Here is a 15,508-nt window from a genome sequence, read left to right on the forward strand (position 1 = left end):
AAAAGGCTGAGATACAAACTCTTAAGTGCCATAAAGGTAGGAATCAAATAAACTTGATAAAACATAAGTTGTCATTCATTTTCATAGTTATAATACAATTCCAACTCCACTCTTCTGGGAAGGCTTTCCACCAGATCTTGGCTGCAGGGATTTGCTCCCACTGAATGCTTCAATAAATCCTAAAGGTTGAGGACAGGGCTCGGTGAAGGCCAGTCAAGTTCATTCACATTAAACTGTCAGTGTGTTGAAAAAGAGCCTTCGGTGGCAAACACTTGTTTCAATTTCATACATAACCTGTAGCATTAAGATTTGTTTTAACTGGAACTAAGGAGCCAAGCCACATGGAATGGTGTCCGGATACTTTTGGCCATATAGTGATTCTACAAGCAACAAGTCCCATGAAGAAAAGGGTTGCCAGTATCCAGATATTTGTAATCCAAAACAATGTCTCACACACACACACACACACACACACACACACACACACACACACAAAACACACACACACACACACACACACACACACACACACACACACACTTTCCTCTCTTGACCTTCCTGTGCCACGGTGAACAACAGGAGCAGCTGGAGCTTTACAGCGCTGAGCTCATCCACATGTGCACCGTGCCCCTTTTGTGCCACACTCATTAACTTGTTATCTGCACTGGAACAAATCCAACAGAAGCCAAGTCTTCACAGAGAGAAAGCTGTGACCCATCGGGTCTCGCTGAAACTCTGATTTGTCTCGGGCCGCCTGTGTGACCGCTCTCCCTCTACAGACGAGAGGAATCCTTGACGAAGGGAGGACAGCAGCTGTAATCAGGGGAGCATCACTGACAAGCTTATTTCACACTAGTTGTTTCAAAAGGATCCTCCACAAAGAATGCATTCATTGAGCTGCTATCTCGGATGGATAAGGACCGCACAGAAAGGAGGTGGCCTGCAGTCTTTATCAAGGCAGCCTGCTGTCTGCAGGCGGGTGAAATCCAAGAATTCAAGGTCCGTATCGGAAGAAATATGCAGAACAATAGCAGGAAAAACTAAACAAAAAAAAACATCAATAGAACTGTGATGTGTCAGACATCCAAGGCCAGTGGCTAATGACACCCTCGAAAGCCAGCTAGGGATGATGCTGCAGCGGCAAACTGTTCTAGCAGAACTCCCAACTGGATCTGAGCGGTTGTAAAAAGTAGCATATGGCTTCATTATGGAGGTTTTCATTAATTTAGCAGAGCCCTTCATGTCTACATATGACACGAAGCTCGCCATGTTGCACCGGCATGTTACAACAGTGGCCCAGAATGGCCAAACTGGTTTTGTTATATCCTAAATCTTTTGAAAAAAGCAATAACGTAATGGCAGTTGTTTTTCCGTTAACTGCCATTACATTTTATTATCTAAAAACTCCAAATGGAAACACCGTGAAGACAGATTTATGATCTAACAGAGGAGTGAAGACTGAGGAGAAAATGGGTCACAAAGTAATGAAATCACACTTTGTCTGTCTAGGAGTGGCTCCTTCTTCTGTCCAACATGCACTCAGGACAGTCGTGGATTACAACAATCAGAATCTGCTGCTACTCAACCTCAGACACAGAGAGGAAGAAAAACAAAGCCAGCTAACTCAGGTCCTCGAAAAGAGGTCACACCGACTTCTCCTAATGAACAGGAATAAGTTTAATCGTCAACATAGTGGTCAGGGTTGTGGAACATACTGTCTGGACTCACATACATGCAGTAAAACATGTCTCCCGTCTTGGTTAGGCATTTATTTTTTAGTGCATTTTTAAAAAGGTGGAAAAACTAAGACTGATCAAATTAATCCTGTCTGGAGCGCCACTCCCAAACGTCGGTCAGCGGAGGCCAACATGACAAGCGGCATGTGGCTGAGTCACGGTACCAACCCTGGGAATGTGTCCCTAAATGACACCACTGCTTGGGCAATCCGAGGTGTGAGAAGTGTTTGGGGAGGATAAAAGAAGTGCAAGTGCAGCTGCTTTGACATGGGCTTATTGTGGGACATGTCCGGACGAGCTGCTGCCAGGTCTGCTGTCTACAAACCCTTTGGCTCACTAGGTTTTGGGTTTGAGATTATGCGTGTCTGGGCATATTGTTTCACAGCTCTTTAGTTTGGGAAGGAGTTGCCTGGTTGTCTGTTTTCTGCTACATTAAAGCTGCACTTATATACTGTATTTATAACATATTTTTACATGAACATTTGATCAATTGACTCTTTGTGTTATATGAAAGGGTACCGATACAAGTGACAAAAAAACTCTGCAGTTCCCCTCAGCTCTACCGAGCGTTTTAGCGTCTTTCAGCTCATCGTTTCTGTTTTACGGCCGACAACTTTACTGTTCTCTTATTGGTGTTGTTTCCAGATGCAGCAGGCAGCCGTTTTCAGCAACAACAAAAAAGCTCTAATAAACTCATTGTACACTTCCTGACCAGCACCAAACGTCAGGCTGACAAAATCAGCAGCTAGCGGATGGACAAAGTGGAGTATTTAGAAGCTAGAGAGCCAAATATTTCCCTTAGGAGTTGGTGGAGACCAAAACAGAGCAACAAGGAAAGTGAACATTGGACCTACACGTGCCAGGTGGACAAAACTCTGCATCCAACTCTGCTGGATGTGTAAATAGGTAACTGTTTTTCCAAAACGTCACAGTGAAAACCCAAATTAATGCAGGTTTAAGGCAACACAAGTCAGTGTGATAGCAGGACAAAAAACATCTGATCTGAATCAATTAGTTGTCTTATGTGATTGTGTGAGAACAAACATTTTATGCATTAGTAACAGGGCTAAAAAGGACTTGCACTGATGCAACCAGTCCATGTTTGGGGGGATTCAGACAGCCACAAACCCAAAATCCTCTTATCTGCAAGGAACCATTTTACTATAACAGAACGAGATCTTACTACATAAAAGCAGTTTGAGTGTGCTGGCTTAGGTTGGATCATTGCATGAGTTAAAGTTGTCTTCACCTTTGCAAATGATGGTCAGGTACTGCCTCTCTACCTAGTTGCAGACAGCCTTTATTAAACTGGCATCCTTACAGAAGAGAATACCAGCACTCAGCACTACACAAGCCCACATTCAATCACCATCACCATGCCTCAAAACAGATGTTTGGAGCAAGTGCACAGGCTCTTCATCCCGCCATTCCTTTTTGTTGTTGAGCTGCTAAGTCGTTCCATTTCTTTTGGCTGTGCTGTGGGGCCATTCTGATTCGCTGGCCGACAGGGAGATTAAACACTGCTCATGATAAACACAGCTGTGGCAGAGGAGGAGATAAGGAATGTGTTCAGATCCTTGAGAGCTGTGACCTTACTCTTTTTAGTCGCAACTTTTCCATGACGTTTCTCTAGACATTTAGTCAGCCCGAACAAGCAGCCAAGTTGAGGCAAAATAACAGAAGATAGAGATGTTAGGACAAATATTTCCTGAATCATGCATTTTTTTTTTTTTTTTAACTATCCATTCCTGTATACAGTATACAGATACAGTATGTGACAATACAGACAGTTCCAGCATTCGGTTAACTCCGTTAGCCATCACATCAGTGAAAGCGAGATAGATATGGAAGTATATTTACGAAAAACAAAAGAAATGCAAGGCAACCTTTGGGAGTGTAGGCATGGAAGTTTAAGAGCAGAATTACATTTGTGTGGAAGTGAGGACAGAATCTTGAGTGTAACAGATGCAGATGAGCATTCAAGAGGGATTGTGTAACTGCATTTGAGATGATCTCAGGTGCTCAGAAGTTGTCACACAGCTGGAGAAAAGATCGGAGTTCACTCTCAAAAGTCACATTCTGCTTTTACGAATCTTCGCATGTGCCTCTCAAATGTCGACTGACGGACCAAGTAGCGCTAAGTGGTTACGTTTAGTGGGGGCGCCTGGGTAGCTCACCTGGTAGAGCGCGCGCCCATATACAGAGGTTTACTCCTCGACGTAACGGAAGTGGGTTCGTCTCCGACCCGCGGCCCTGTGCTGCATGTCGTTCCCCCTCTCTCTCCCCCTTCATGTCTTCAGCTGTCTTATACAAATAAATCCCTAAATGCCCAAAAAGTAACCTTTAAGAATTTATTCAGTCCTCTGTCAAAGCTTTTGCTGTCAACATACTTCCGCAGAGTGTCGCGTGGTCAAGAGAATGAGCATATCGAAGGAGGAAACCAGGATGTCAAAGAGTTCAGCCTGGAGCAGCGGGGGTCGGCCCCATGCTGCTCACTTCCTCTGCTGAGCGGATTAAAGATCACTGAGTTTATTCCCATCTTCACTACTGCTGAGAACAGTCCAGCGCCTTCTTGCCTTGCTTCGCGATACAACACCGACTTATTAAAGGTCCCATTACATGGTGCTCTTTGGATGCTTTTATAAAGACCTCAGTGGTCCCCTAATACTGTATCTGAAGTCTCTTTTATATAGACCTTACTGGTCCCCTAATACTGTATCTGAAGTCTCTTTTATATAGACCTCAGTGGTCCCCTAATACTATATCTGAAGTCTCTTTTATATAGACCTTACTGGTCCCCTAATACTGTATCTGAAGTCTCTTTTATATAGACCTTAGTGGTCCCCTAATACTGTATCTGAAGTCTCTTTTATATAGACCTCAGTGGTCCCCTAATACTGTATCTGAAGTCTCTTTTATATAGACCTTACTGGTCCCCTAATACTGTATCGGAAGTCTCTTTTATATAGACCTCAGTGGTCCCCTAATACTGGATCTGAAGTCTCTTTTATATAGACCTTAGTGGTCCCCTAATACTGTATCTGAAGTCTCTTTCCCAAAATTCAGCCTTGGTGCAGAATTACAGCCACTAGAGCCAGTCCCACAATGAGCTTTCCTTAGGATGTGCCATTTCTGTGTCTGTAGCTATTGAGGAGGAGAGGGGGGGGGGCAAGGTGGAGGGTGGGGGTGTGGCCTTGACCAACTGCCACTTTGCTCGTTTGAAAGCCATGATGTCTCTCTCTCATGGGTGGGTCAAATTCTCTGTGCGGGCAAAGCAGAGAAAGGGGAGGTAACCTTGCTCCTTATGACCTCATAAGGAGAAGATTCCAGATCGGCCCATCTGAGCTTTCATTTTCTCAAAGGCAGAGCAGGATACCCAGGGCTCGGTTTACACCTATCGCCATTTCTAGCCACTGGGGGACCATAGGCAGGCTGGGGGAACGCATATTAATGTTAAAAAACCTCATAAAGTGACATTTTCATGCCATGGGACCTTTAAAGACCACATGAAAGAATGAATGAAGCTAGGTTCTCATTTACTTGAAAGAAAAAAGGGGGCAAAAACGTGTATTGGTAGGATTCAAATCTCCACAACAGCTACTACATGAACAGTGAGGTGAGACTGTTTGGCAACTACGGTTTCTAAGGTCAAGAATGAACTGTGTGATATGATCCAAAGCTGCACAACAGTTCCTAAATGGAGCACGTAGAGACAATGTTTTGTCAACGTTTTAAGCGCCTAAAAAAAAAAAAAGAGGAGTAGCATAAACATAATCTGAGTATACAATAAACAATAAATCCCCATGTCTACATGTGATATTATTCATATGCACTAAAATGCCAGTAAATGTAGGGAATGGCTGTAGAAGAACTGTGCAAGACTTAAACACTATAAAGATCTGAGATTACATCCTTTACATCCCCAGCTAGTGAAGCTTTAGCCTGCTGAAAATGTAATATTTGAATTATGGGTTGCCTTTAAAAAAGGCACAATTATGGGATCAAGAATACATTTTTCACTAAACCAAGCCAGCACTAGCTATAGTACAGAGACAGCCTGTTCAAAATGCATTCCCAAAATTTCTGCCTGGAGACATGCTGGATTTCAAAATCACATTTAAAACAGGCTTATGTAACTATTTGGAGATTATATGAAAAGGAAATGAGCTGATGGGTTATTTTTAGAAGGATAGGCTGTTGCACCGTATCATGCAAATGCGCCAGACAGCGAGAGCTCGGGTTTTAAAAACAAACGGGGGCTAAAAACTAATGCAGCCCTTTCTATGAAAGCCTTCTAAATAAACAAAATGTCCCCGGAGCAAATTATATCTGACATCTGGAAGCAACAGAGATGAGTGCATATCCAAATATTTCCCATCTGCAGTGATAGTGTACAAAAGAAGCGTTTGACACATTATTCACTCTCTTCCATGTGTTAAAAAAAGTGTGTGTCCACACGTACCAAAACGATCTTTTTTTTACCCGTCTTCCCTGGATTCGTTTCAAGAATAGTTGCGTCCAAACGAATCCATTTGTAAATGACTCAATACGCTACTTCATATGCCAGGCCTATTGGCGGCGCTGTTTCTGCTACAGAAATTCACCAAAAAACGGAGAAGAAGAGCATAGTCACTTCCACTTCCCATCATAACATGACTAGCTAGATTATCATTTTCTCTTAATACATCCGTGGACTATAATAACTTGCACCACTGCTCATTTTATAAAGGCCGCCGCAAGAAAATGTGTCTTTGTTTACGTTGTATAATGTGCTGTTGGATTGCTTTTTATTTTGCATGATTGCAGCAGCGCTAGCGAAGCGCGTTAACGCTAGCGTTAACGCTAGCTCTAACATCGGCAGTCAAACAAACATCAATGATCCATGAATGATGTCTTTTTAATAATCTATATGTTTTTCTTGCAGTAGCCTTTCTACGATAAGCCGTGGTAAAAGTTACTATAATCCGTTCAAGGAGTTGATAAGCAGACAGATTAGCTAGCTAGTTGTTAAGTTATCTACTTCCACTTTATAAACAGATAGCCATAGCAGCTAACGTTAACGTTACTTCGCTGCTGGAGCGGTCAGCTACTTTAGCGATGTTTAACGTTAGCTACATAACGTTAGCAATATATCTTGTGTAGAATCCAGAGGGAAGGGTCAGGGAGCAGAGACACAGTATTTAGATGAAGTGAGCTGGTTTGACCATGGAGATGGGACATGCTCGCTTAGCTTCACCGCAGTTGTGTGCGTCAGCGGCCGTGGGAGAGGGTGTAAAAGAGGGGTGTGGCGATGACATCATCGATACGGATCCGTATTCACCATCCATACGAAGCCAAACGAGAGCCGTTTTCGGATTTTTTCACCCTGAGACCAGGTTTCAAAAAAGTGCGTTTTCAGGCAGTGCGTTTGCAGGATTCGTCTGGACGGTCGGCCCAAACGATGCAAAACATTTGCGTTTGCACAAAAAAACTTTTCCGTGTGGACGGCCCCTAAAACGTCTGGAAAGGGCGCCCAGACAGCTCGGTTGTTAGAGCGGCCCTGTGCATTCTCCCCCCCCCCCTTTCATGTCTTCAGCTGTCCTATAAAAATAAAGGCCAAAAATGCCCAAAAAATAATCTTTAAAAAAGCAAAAGGCAAGAGAGGGAGAATGAGACAGACTGGACACAGATGCAAAATACGTCATATGTCTACAAACCTGGTCCCAGAGCAGCTGGGCAAAATGGTTGGCCTTGTGACTCAGAGTTATAACCTCTGCTGTTTCTAAATGTTGAATTGGGACACAGGCTTGCGCAAATGAAAACCAAAGACATCAACGCCAAACTAAGCGGTGTGAACACACAATGTAATAGGCTGTTTTCAGATTTGTAAGTAAGAAGCGTACAATTAGTTTTGCATTGAGCCAAGATTCTGTATCTGGTCTGGAAGAATCATTTGACATGTGTCAAACTCAAGGCTCTAGTTGTGCGCCAAACCAAAAAACACAGGAAAGTGTTTTTTAAACTGCAATTACGTGACATTCAAAGCAGAATATGGCAGAGTTTTCATATTCGGGCTGTGAAACAGGTTGTTGTTAAAGCAACACTGTGTAACGATGGTTACGTTATTGTAACTCCAGATTCTGATTCCTGAAGGATAGGCGTAGCCCTCTAAGCCACGCTATGGGTTAGCGCAAGCTGTAGTTCCAATGAGACAACCTGTAGGGCGACCGAAGCGGGAAAAGTTACATAGTGTTGCTTTAAAGAAAGAAAAAAAAAAAGGTATCGTTTTGCTTGATTTGCTAAATTCTACGATGGCTAAGGAACTCTTTTGATGACTTTCGTAGGGCTTCATGTCAACAAAAATGCGACAAAAAGCGTACAAAAATGTCGGAAAAAGCAACAAATTTACAAAAAACGTGACAAATGTCTGAGAAAGCCACAAAAAAGTCGGAACAAAAATTAGGAAAAAAGAAAAAGTGAAATGCAGTAACAAAAGCACGTCGATAAACTCTACATGTCTGGCCCTTGGTGCGATTCTCTTTTTCCAGTGTGGCCCTCTGGGAAAATTAGTTGGACACCGCTGATCTAGAGTTTGTCGCACTGAACTCAGCAACCCTCAATAAGAATGCAGTGTCGGATACGATGTGGCGGCATGCACGGGGGGGCTGGATGGAGGGCTCGAAATGCTCCCTCTCATCCCCTGCTGTTGATGCAGAGAGAGAAGCAGTCACTTCCTGCAGCAGTCACTTCCTGCAGTCGCTGTCAAAGAGCTGCCTGTGTCCCAGAGGTTGGGGTGTGTGTGTGTGTGTGTGTGTGTGTGTGTGTGTGTGTGTGTGTGTGTATGGAAAGAAAACATGGCCTCTAACCCTCTTACATCTCCAGTTGCAGTCTGAAGCATTGCCCTATTTCTGCTCTCAGCTGAGCCCGATGAAAAGCTGCACTAAATATTTGCAATACTTGTGGTGCACCCTGGTTTGCCTGCTTCACACAAAGAATTCGTACATGTGGTGGGGGGCTCCAGTAGGGAGTACAGGCTGCATTTTCTGTGTATGCCGGTTTCCTGTGGGAAATCCTGCAGTACATTACTGGCGTGCCTGCATATTATCTTTAACCCTCCTGTTGACCCGTTTTCAAAAAGTTTCTGTATCAGAACATTTGTGTTTCTTTCAACTTCAAAAGAAAAAACGTGGATGCTTCCGTACGCTGAACGCTCTTCACAAGTAAGTTAAATGATCAGCTCACTACTTTCATTGAATTGGCGTGTTTTAGTCAATTTTATAGCATTTGAAATTTTTTTTATAAAAGAACGTCAGAGAATGCGCCGAAAAAAAATCGACAAAAACATCAGAAAAAGTGACAAAAAACTTGGAAAAAAAGTGACTAAAAACGTCAAAACATTTCCAGAGCATCGGGAAAAGCGACAAAAGTGTAAAAAAATAAAAAAAATAAAAGACGACCAAAACAGTGAAAAAAAAGTTTCTACATAAATATCAACTGATCCTGCCCCTCCCACCAGAGAGGTTTGTGTTGGCAGGTGACAGTTCATCAAAGCTCCTCTTTTCCACGTGCTGCTTCTCCAGCAATGGATGGGTATGTTTTAATTTTTTTTAATTTAATTTTTTTTTATAAAACAAGGCTGCAAATAATTAGTATTTTCCCTATCAATTAATCCGGCCATTATTTATTTTTGGGGATTTTGTGTTTAGTCTATAAAATGTAGAGGAAAATCAAGTTCACAATTGTCCAGAGGCCAAGGTGACGTCTTTGTTTTGTCCGCTGAACAGTCCAAAGTCCAAACATTATAATGTTTCTTATAGTGCTGACAAACTTTAAGTTTGAAAATTAAAAAAATTTTAAAATTAAAAGATTATTCGCATTACTGTCACAGTTAACTCGCAATTAATCGCAAATTTTTATCTATTCTAAATGTCCCTTGATTTCTTTTTGTCCCATTATTTTTTCTCATTTTAATGCTCTTATCAACATGGAAAAGTGGATCGGCTTGCTTTGTGCTTTTGTCGCCTGGCTTTGACTAGGGGGGAGAATTGTCATCAGCTGTGTGCTTGGCCATCAAGTGGTATTTCAGACTGGACGTGCTGCGATGATAGCTCCGTTCACAACGACAAAACACACACATCACTTTGGTCTTGTCAATGGAACCATTTGGCAACTTTTTAAAAGTAAACTTTCCATTCAGAATCTTATTGGCATCCATTTCGGCATCTCGCGCTCGCCATCCACTCAAAACGTAACGTTAGCCTGCTACTCTTTGGCTGGCTCGCGAGCCCAAACAAGTGTGTGCGGCGTGCCTGTTGTTTAGTTTCCGGTCCAGCTAGATCCGGTGTGGTGTTGTAGTTTTTCTAACGTTACTAGTTGTAGCAACAGCATGTGAAAAAAACTACAAAGTTTGCTAGGCCAAAAAGAACGCTAATCTCGCGCTAAAAAAATTTACGCCGTTAAAATGGGTTTGTGTTAACACCGTTAATAACGCGATTAACTGACAGCACTAGTTTCTTATCATAAAAGCCTAAAAAACAACTCTCAAAGTAACATTTAAGAGGCTGGAACCAGTGATCTGTGATTAACAATTACTTGCTTATTGAAATAGTCTGATTGATTTTGTTTGTTTTTTAGCCTCGACAATGGACATGTTAAATCAATATGAAAATATATCCAATTGGACTTTCATTGTAGTATAATTCGAGACCACGTCACAGTGGCGGTCTTTGTGACCGACTAAAGTTTAAAGTAGTATAAACAGCCACCACAGGGTATTCTAAAAAAGGTACTTAAATGTGCAACGTTAATAATACCACAGCCAGTATGTGTGGTGTTGCTTCTTTGTCTGCCTTCATTTAAAAAAAAAAAATGAAAATGTCAAATGACAGAGTGCTTTGTGCAATAATTTCAGAGAAGTTTCGGCTAGACAAATCTATCAAAGCATGCAGCCCCTCCCTGACCCTGGGAAGGAACTCAGAATATGGCTGCAGGACTTTAAATGAGAGCTCCGACAGCAGAACGATATCCAATAGCCAAAAACCACTTCACCTAATTACACAGTAGGCTGAGGGGTAAGATTACCGTTTGGTCACAGACTCAAGACTGGCTTAAGAGTCCATTTCTTTTTTTGTGTGCTTGAGGGAAAAACATAGAGAGAGAAATTAAACAGAAGCGTTCAGTCCTCATTATGCCAAATTGAAGAGCTGGCTTGTTTGGACTTATTTACTTTATGAAGGGAACTTTCAATATATTTAGGTATCCGTCACCACAAAAGCCCACTCCTCTTTTGGCCGCCATTCTTTCCAGTTCTCAGCGGCCAACGACTGGAATGAATTACAAAAAAAGCTTAAAACTTGAAACACTTATCCCACTCTTTAAAGTACTGCTGTCTGAGGTCCTGTCCAATCATTGCACGTGTTAACTCTCTTCCATCATTCATGCAGTATTGCACGCTCTCACTTTTTTGTCTGTTACCCCACAGTCACATTAGCTACAAAAGAGAGCGACATGCACTCGCTTGTGGGCGCTCCTGGGCGTGCCTAGCCTACTCCTGGTTGCTTGGCAACAGTAAACAGAAATTCTCCGGTGCTACCTTCAAGCACGTCTTAAAAGTTACTTCAGAGGTATTGTTAAGTCACAAGAACGATGTTTTTGGATTTAAAAGTATTTAGTTCTCTATAAAAGTAACAAAATATATGAGATAAAATGCCAAACATATCAGATATATACAGAAATACGATGTCCTGAAGCGTTTTCCGCCATCTTGAATTATTTTCTTTGACTCGAGCCACTGACCTACGTTACGCTGCCCCTTCGCTCCGATTGGCAGTCGCTTTGTCGCATCGCCAAGGGAGAATGAATGCGTGTGCATGAGCAGTGATTGACAGGCAGTTAGCAAAGTTTTCTTTACTTCAATTATTTTTACTTGGACTATTGTAATGTACTGTACTGCCAGATACTACTTAGACATTACATTGCATAAGGTGTTTATTGACCCTTTATTAGATCAGCATTTTTGGTAGATTCTTTACTCTATTTTGTATGTTTATATTTTGAGTATTTAATGTGTAACTTTATGATGTCTCGCACGTTTATGCTTTGTCTTGGCCAGGTCCTCGTTGCAAATGAAAATTTGTTCTCAATCGGCCTACCTTAAATAAATGTTAAATTAATTTCTTTATTTTTTTAATCCACTTATGTGTAACTTCAGGTGGATAGGACTGGCAGAGAGAATCAACCGCTTCATCTACACGTCAGCAAAGCTCTCCGCGCCAGACTTGTAAAAAAACAGAGATGGAAACAGAAGGGATGCTTTCAAAAAAAAAAAAGACAGTAAGAAGAACCACAAAAACAGCCTGCTGAGAAACCAATGTGACGTAAGCCCTGTGAAACCTGAGTGACTCTTCTGTAAACAAGAGGGAGTCAGCCAACAAACTGCTGATGAGGAACAAGTTGTTTATCCCCCCCACACACAGAAAACTCAGACAGGACAAAGCAATAACATTAAAAAAAAATCAGTTCCTGTGTCTCATCAGCTGAAAACATGTTTATATAATTCCCGCACGCAGAGACGGTTCTGTAGGTTTACTCAAGGACACGCTCACAGTTTAAACGTTGTCTGTCATTCATGAGGAATGATTACTAATCCTCCTTCAGGGCTGGAAAACATACTGTTCTGATAAGATAAAAACGGGAGACACGACACACCGAGGCCCTTCTGTCTGCCTCTCCGAACTCTGAGCTACTGAAGCTTTGCTGGCCAGGAGGGAAAATAAGCTAACCTTGATGGATGGGGAGCGGTAGGAAATGTCAATAGCAATTGCCAATTTGAACTAAATACTTCTTGAGATGAACTGCATTATAAGAGGCACGTACGAATTGAATCCAGGTATAGCCAATAGATGACGCGGGTTGGAGTTATATGTTGTGAGATTAAAGAAGGCCGACGACTCATCGTCAAAATCCAGATAGCATTGTTAGGGCGTTTTCACACCTGTAGGTCGTTTGCTTTGGTCCGACTCAGTTGGCGAGGTTGTAAACTTGGAGCGATTAGCCCTCGGTTCGGTTTCACACCTGGAAAAATCCCAGCGTACCCAAACGCGTCGTTACAAATCACGCAAGAAGGTCCACTCCTCTTATTGGTCGGATTTGTCTGGGGGCGGGAGCAAGAAAGTAAATACAGGAAGAAGGTCCTGTGTTCTGGTCTAGGGCACATTTCTCGCATCTCCATGGTCAAACCAGCTGATTTCATTAAAATAATCAGACATTGTTTCGTTACTACCTTCTGCTCTGCTCACCGAGACTTCGCTCCGCTCTGCCCGGCATCGGTTTCCAACTTTAGCGCCGGCTGGATTGACCACGGAGATGCAAGTGACGGACGGCGAGATTGACTGCTGTCGGTTTCTGTGAGAGAAACACCGCAGGCTGCTACAGGCGGCTGCCCTGCCGCATCGCACGCTGCTAAACACACCTGACTACAGGAGACTCAGGAGTATATACAGTTGGTGCGGTTCGAGGTCGGATCACGTTCTCGCCACAAACGAACCGCTCCAGAGTTTGATTGAAAGCGTACCGAGACCACCGCATCAAGCAGGTCACGGTACGCTTGTTTGGTCCGCTTTTGGTGCGCACCCGAGTACGATTGCCGCATTCTCACCTGCCCAAACGAACCGCACAGCGGGGCAAACGGACTCTAGTTCGATTCAACCGAACTAAACGAGGCAGGTGTGAAAGCGCCTTTAGATTTAGAGGCCGGGAGCACACAGCAACAACACCCTACTATTACTGCCGCAGCCAGAAGCTCAGTGCAACACATAAGAGCAGTGATAACAGGGATCTTTCTGTGGGGCAAATTGATATGATGGACTGTGGTTCAGTTCTTCTTCTTCTGGCCTTCCTTCACTGGCTCCCTGTACGTTTCAGAATTGATTTCAAGATCATTAAGCATTGCGTTAGTTCATGCAGGACATGGAAGTCAAAGGCCCACTAATAGAATTATCATTCCAGCCAGTCACGACCAATCACAGCCAATTTCACAATCAGGCGGTCCATTTAAAGGTCTCCCTATTCCTCTCTGCTTCCTGCTACTCCAATGCTGCCTCACACCGCCCCAGTCTCCGCCTTCCCGGTTTTGGGTGTCATCACAACTATGCCTACGTTTACAAGCTGTCAATCTTCGGGTTATGGTCGGGTTAAGGTCACTATTCGGGTTTCTGAAACATTCGGAATAACCCGTTTACATGCGTGAGCAGAGAGAGTTACTCCTGTATACATGGCATTTGTAATCAATGGGCGATATCCTGACGTAAACGGCGACGCACAGTTAGCGTCTGGACGTACGGACAAACTCTGCTTCGCGTAACTTTTCGGTCCCCTTCTAATAATTCTCACTATCTCGGTACTTTCTGCCGTCAACAAAAGACATTATATTCATGGTTTTCACCTTTTCACACTATCAAGAATTTCTGTTGTGCTGTGCGGCGTCATTGTTTACCTCTACTTCTTGTTTACTTCCGGTATACTGTGCGCAGGTTTTCTGGCGCATACAAGAAGTTCCTCTACTCAAAAGACCAAGATTCCTTGTGAATAGAACATGCGCAGAACACAAATCAATGTTCCTTTTGATGGGGATATGCCGATACGCGTTTACATGACCAAAATTTCGGGTTAGAAAAGGGGTAACCCAGGGATCATTTTCGGGTTTTTAAAAACAGGAATATGAGCATATTCGTGTTTTTGCCGGTGTTTAGATGGCCGTGCGCGACCGGGTTATTGCTAATATTCCGGTTTTGAACGGGTTATTGGCTACTTGTAAACGTAGTGTATGTCTGAAATTGGTTTGATGTCTTGGATTGGGCCTACTCTTGTATACGGGGGGTGGGGGGGGTCTCAGCAGCGTGCTCCCTGTGTCATCTTAGCATGCAGCTTGGCTGATCCAGGGAGCATCATCAGAACAGAGCCTTCATTGCCAAGTATAACTGTATTTCCATTTGTTGCAATAAGTGGTTAAATCTATGACGAGTGTTCCTGACTGAACTATTGTTTACGTACAAAGCACTTACTGGGCTGGCTCAAACCTATTGCAACCATACACCCCATCCCACCCCCCCCCACCTGAAGTCACTCAGGTCAGCTGACCAATTGCTCTTTGTGGTCCCAAGATCAAGCCTGAAGCACAGGGGAGACCGCACCTTTGCAGTAGTAGCCCCTAAACTCTGGAATAAGTTGCCTCTACGTATTAGGCTGACTCCTTTACTGCCTTTTTTACACCTTAGAATTGTTGCCTTTCTATATTATTGTCATTTTGCATTTTGTGTTCTTTCTCTATTTTAGTTTTTTTTCTGATTGTACAGCACTTTGGTCAACTGTTGTTGTTTTTAAACGTGCTTTATGAATACATCTGGATTGGATTTGGATTGGAAGTTCATGACCAACACTGCCAATTCCTTACTGGACAGGAGCTTTATTATACAATCTGAGGCAAAAGTGGACTCTTAAGTTATTGTACACAAATCTGTGGTTGATGGAAAAAAACAGCTTCTTGGCTATCCGCTAAAAAAGGGAATAGTTTGTCATCTTGGGAAATTCTTTGTTTGTTGTCCCCGAGAGTTGGATGAGATGTCTCCACTCTCACGCCTGTGTGTGTTATGAAGCTTGAGCCTTTTTGGCAACCTTTTTTTGCTTATGCTCCCAGTGAGAAACTTTGATTGGAACGAATGGGGAGCCATCTTGTATCCAGGCCCTCGCCTGTAACACATCCATGCATATGTCCAATACTTCTGTGCAGCATCTCT

At 43.0% G+C, this 15,508-nt stretch overlaps 1 protein-coding gene across 1 annotated transcript in view; it reads right to left on the minus strand.

Annotated features, from left to right (window-relative positions):
* itgb5 (integrin, beta 5) overlaps positions 1-15,508 on the minus strand; it is a 70,839-nt gene that overhangs the window by 13,268 nt on the left and 42,063 nt on the right. The window lies entirely within an intron of this gene.

This window comes from Perca fluviatilis, chromosome 12 (assembly GCF_010015445.1).
Source record: "Perca fluviatilis chromosome 12, GENO_Pfluv_1.0, whole genome shotgun sequence".
NCBI classification, from domain to species: Eukaryota; Metazoa; Chordata; class Actinopteri; order Perciformes; family Percidae; genus Perca; species Perca fluviatilis.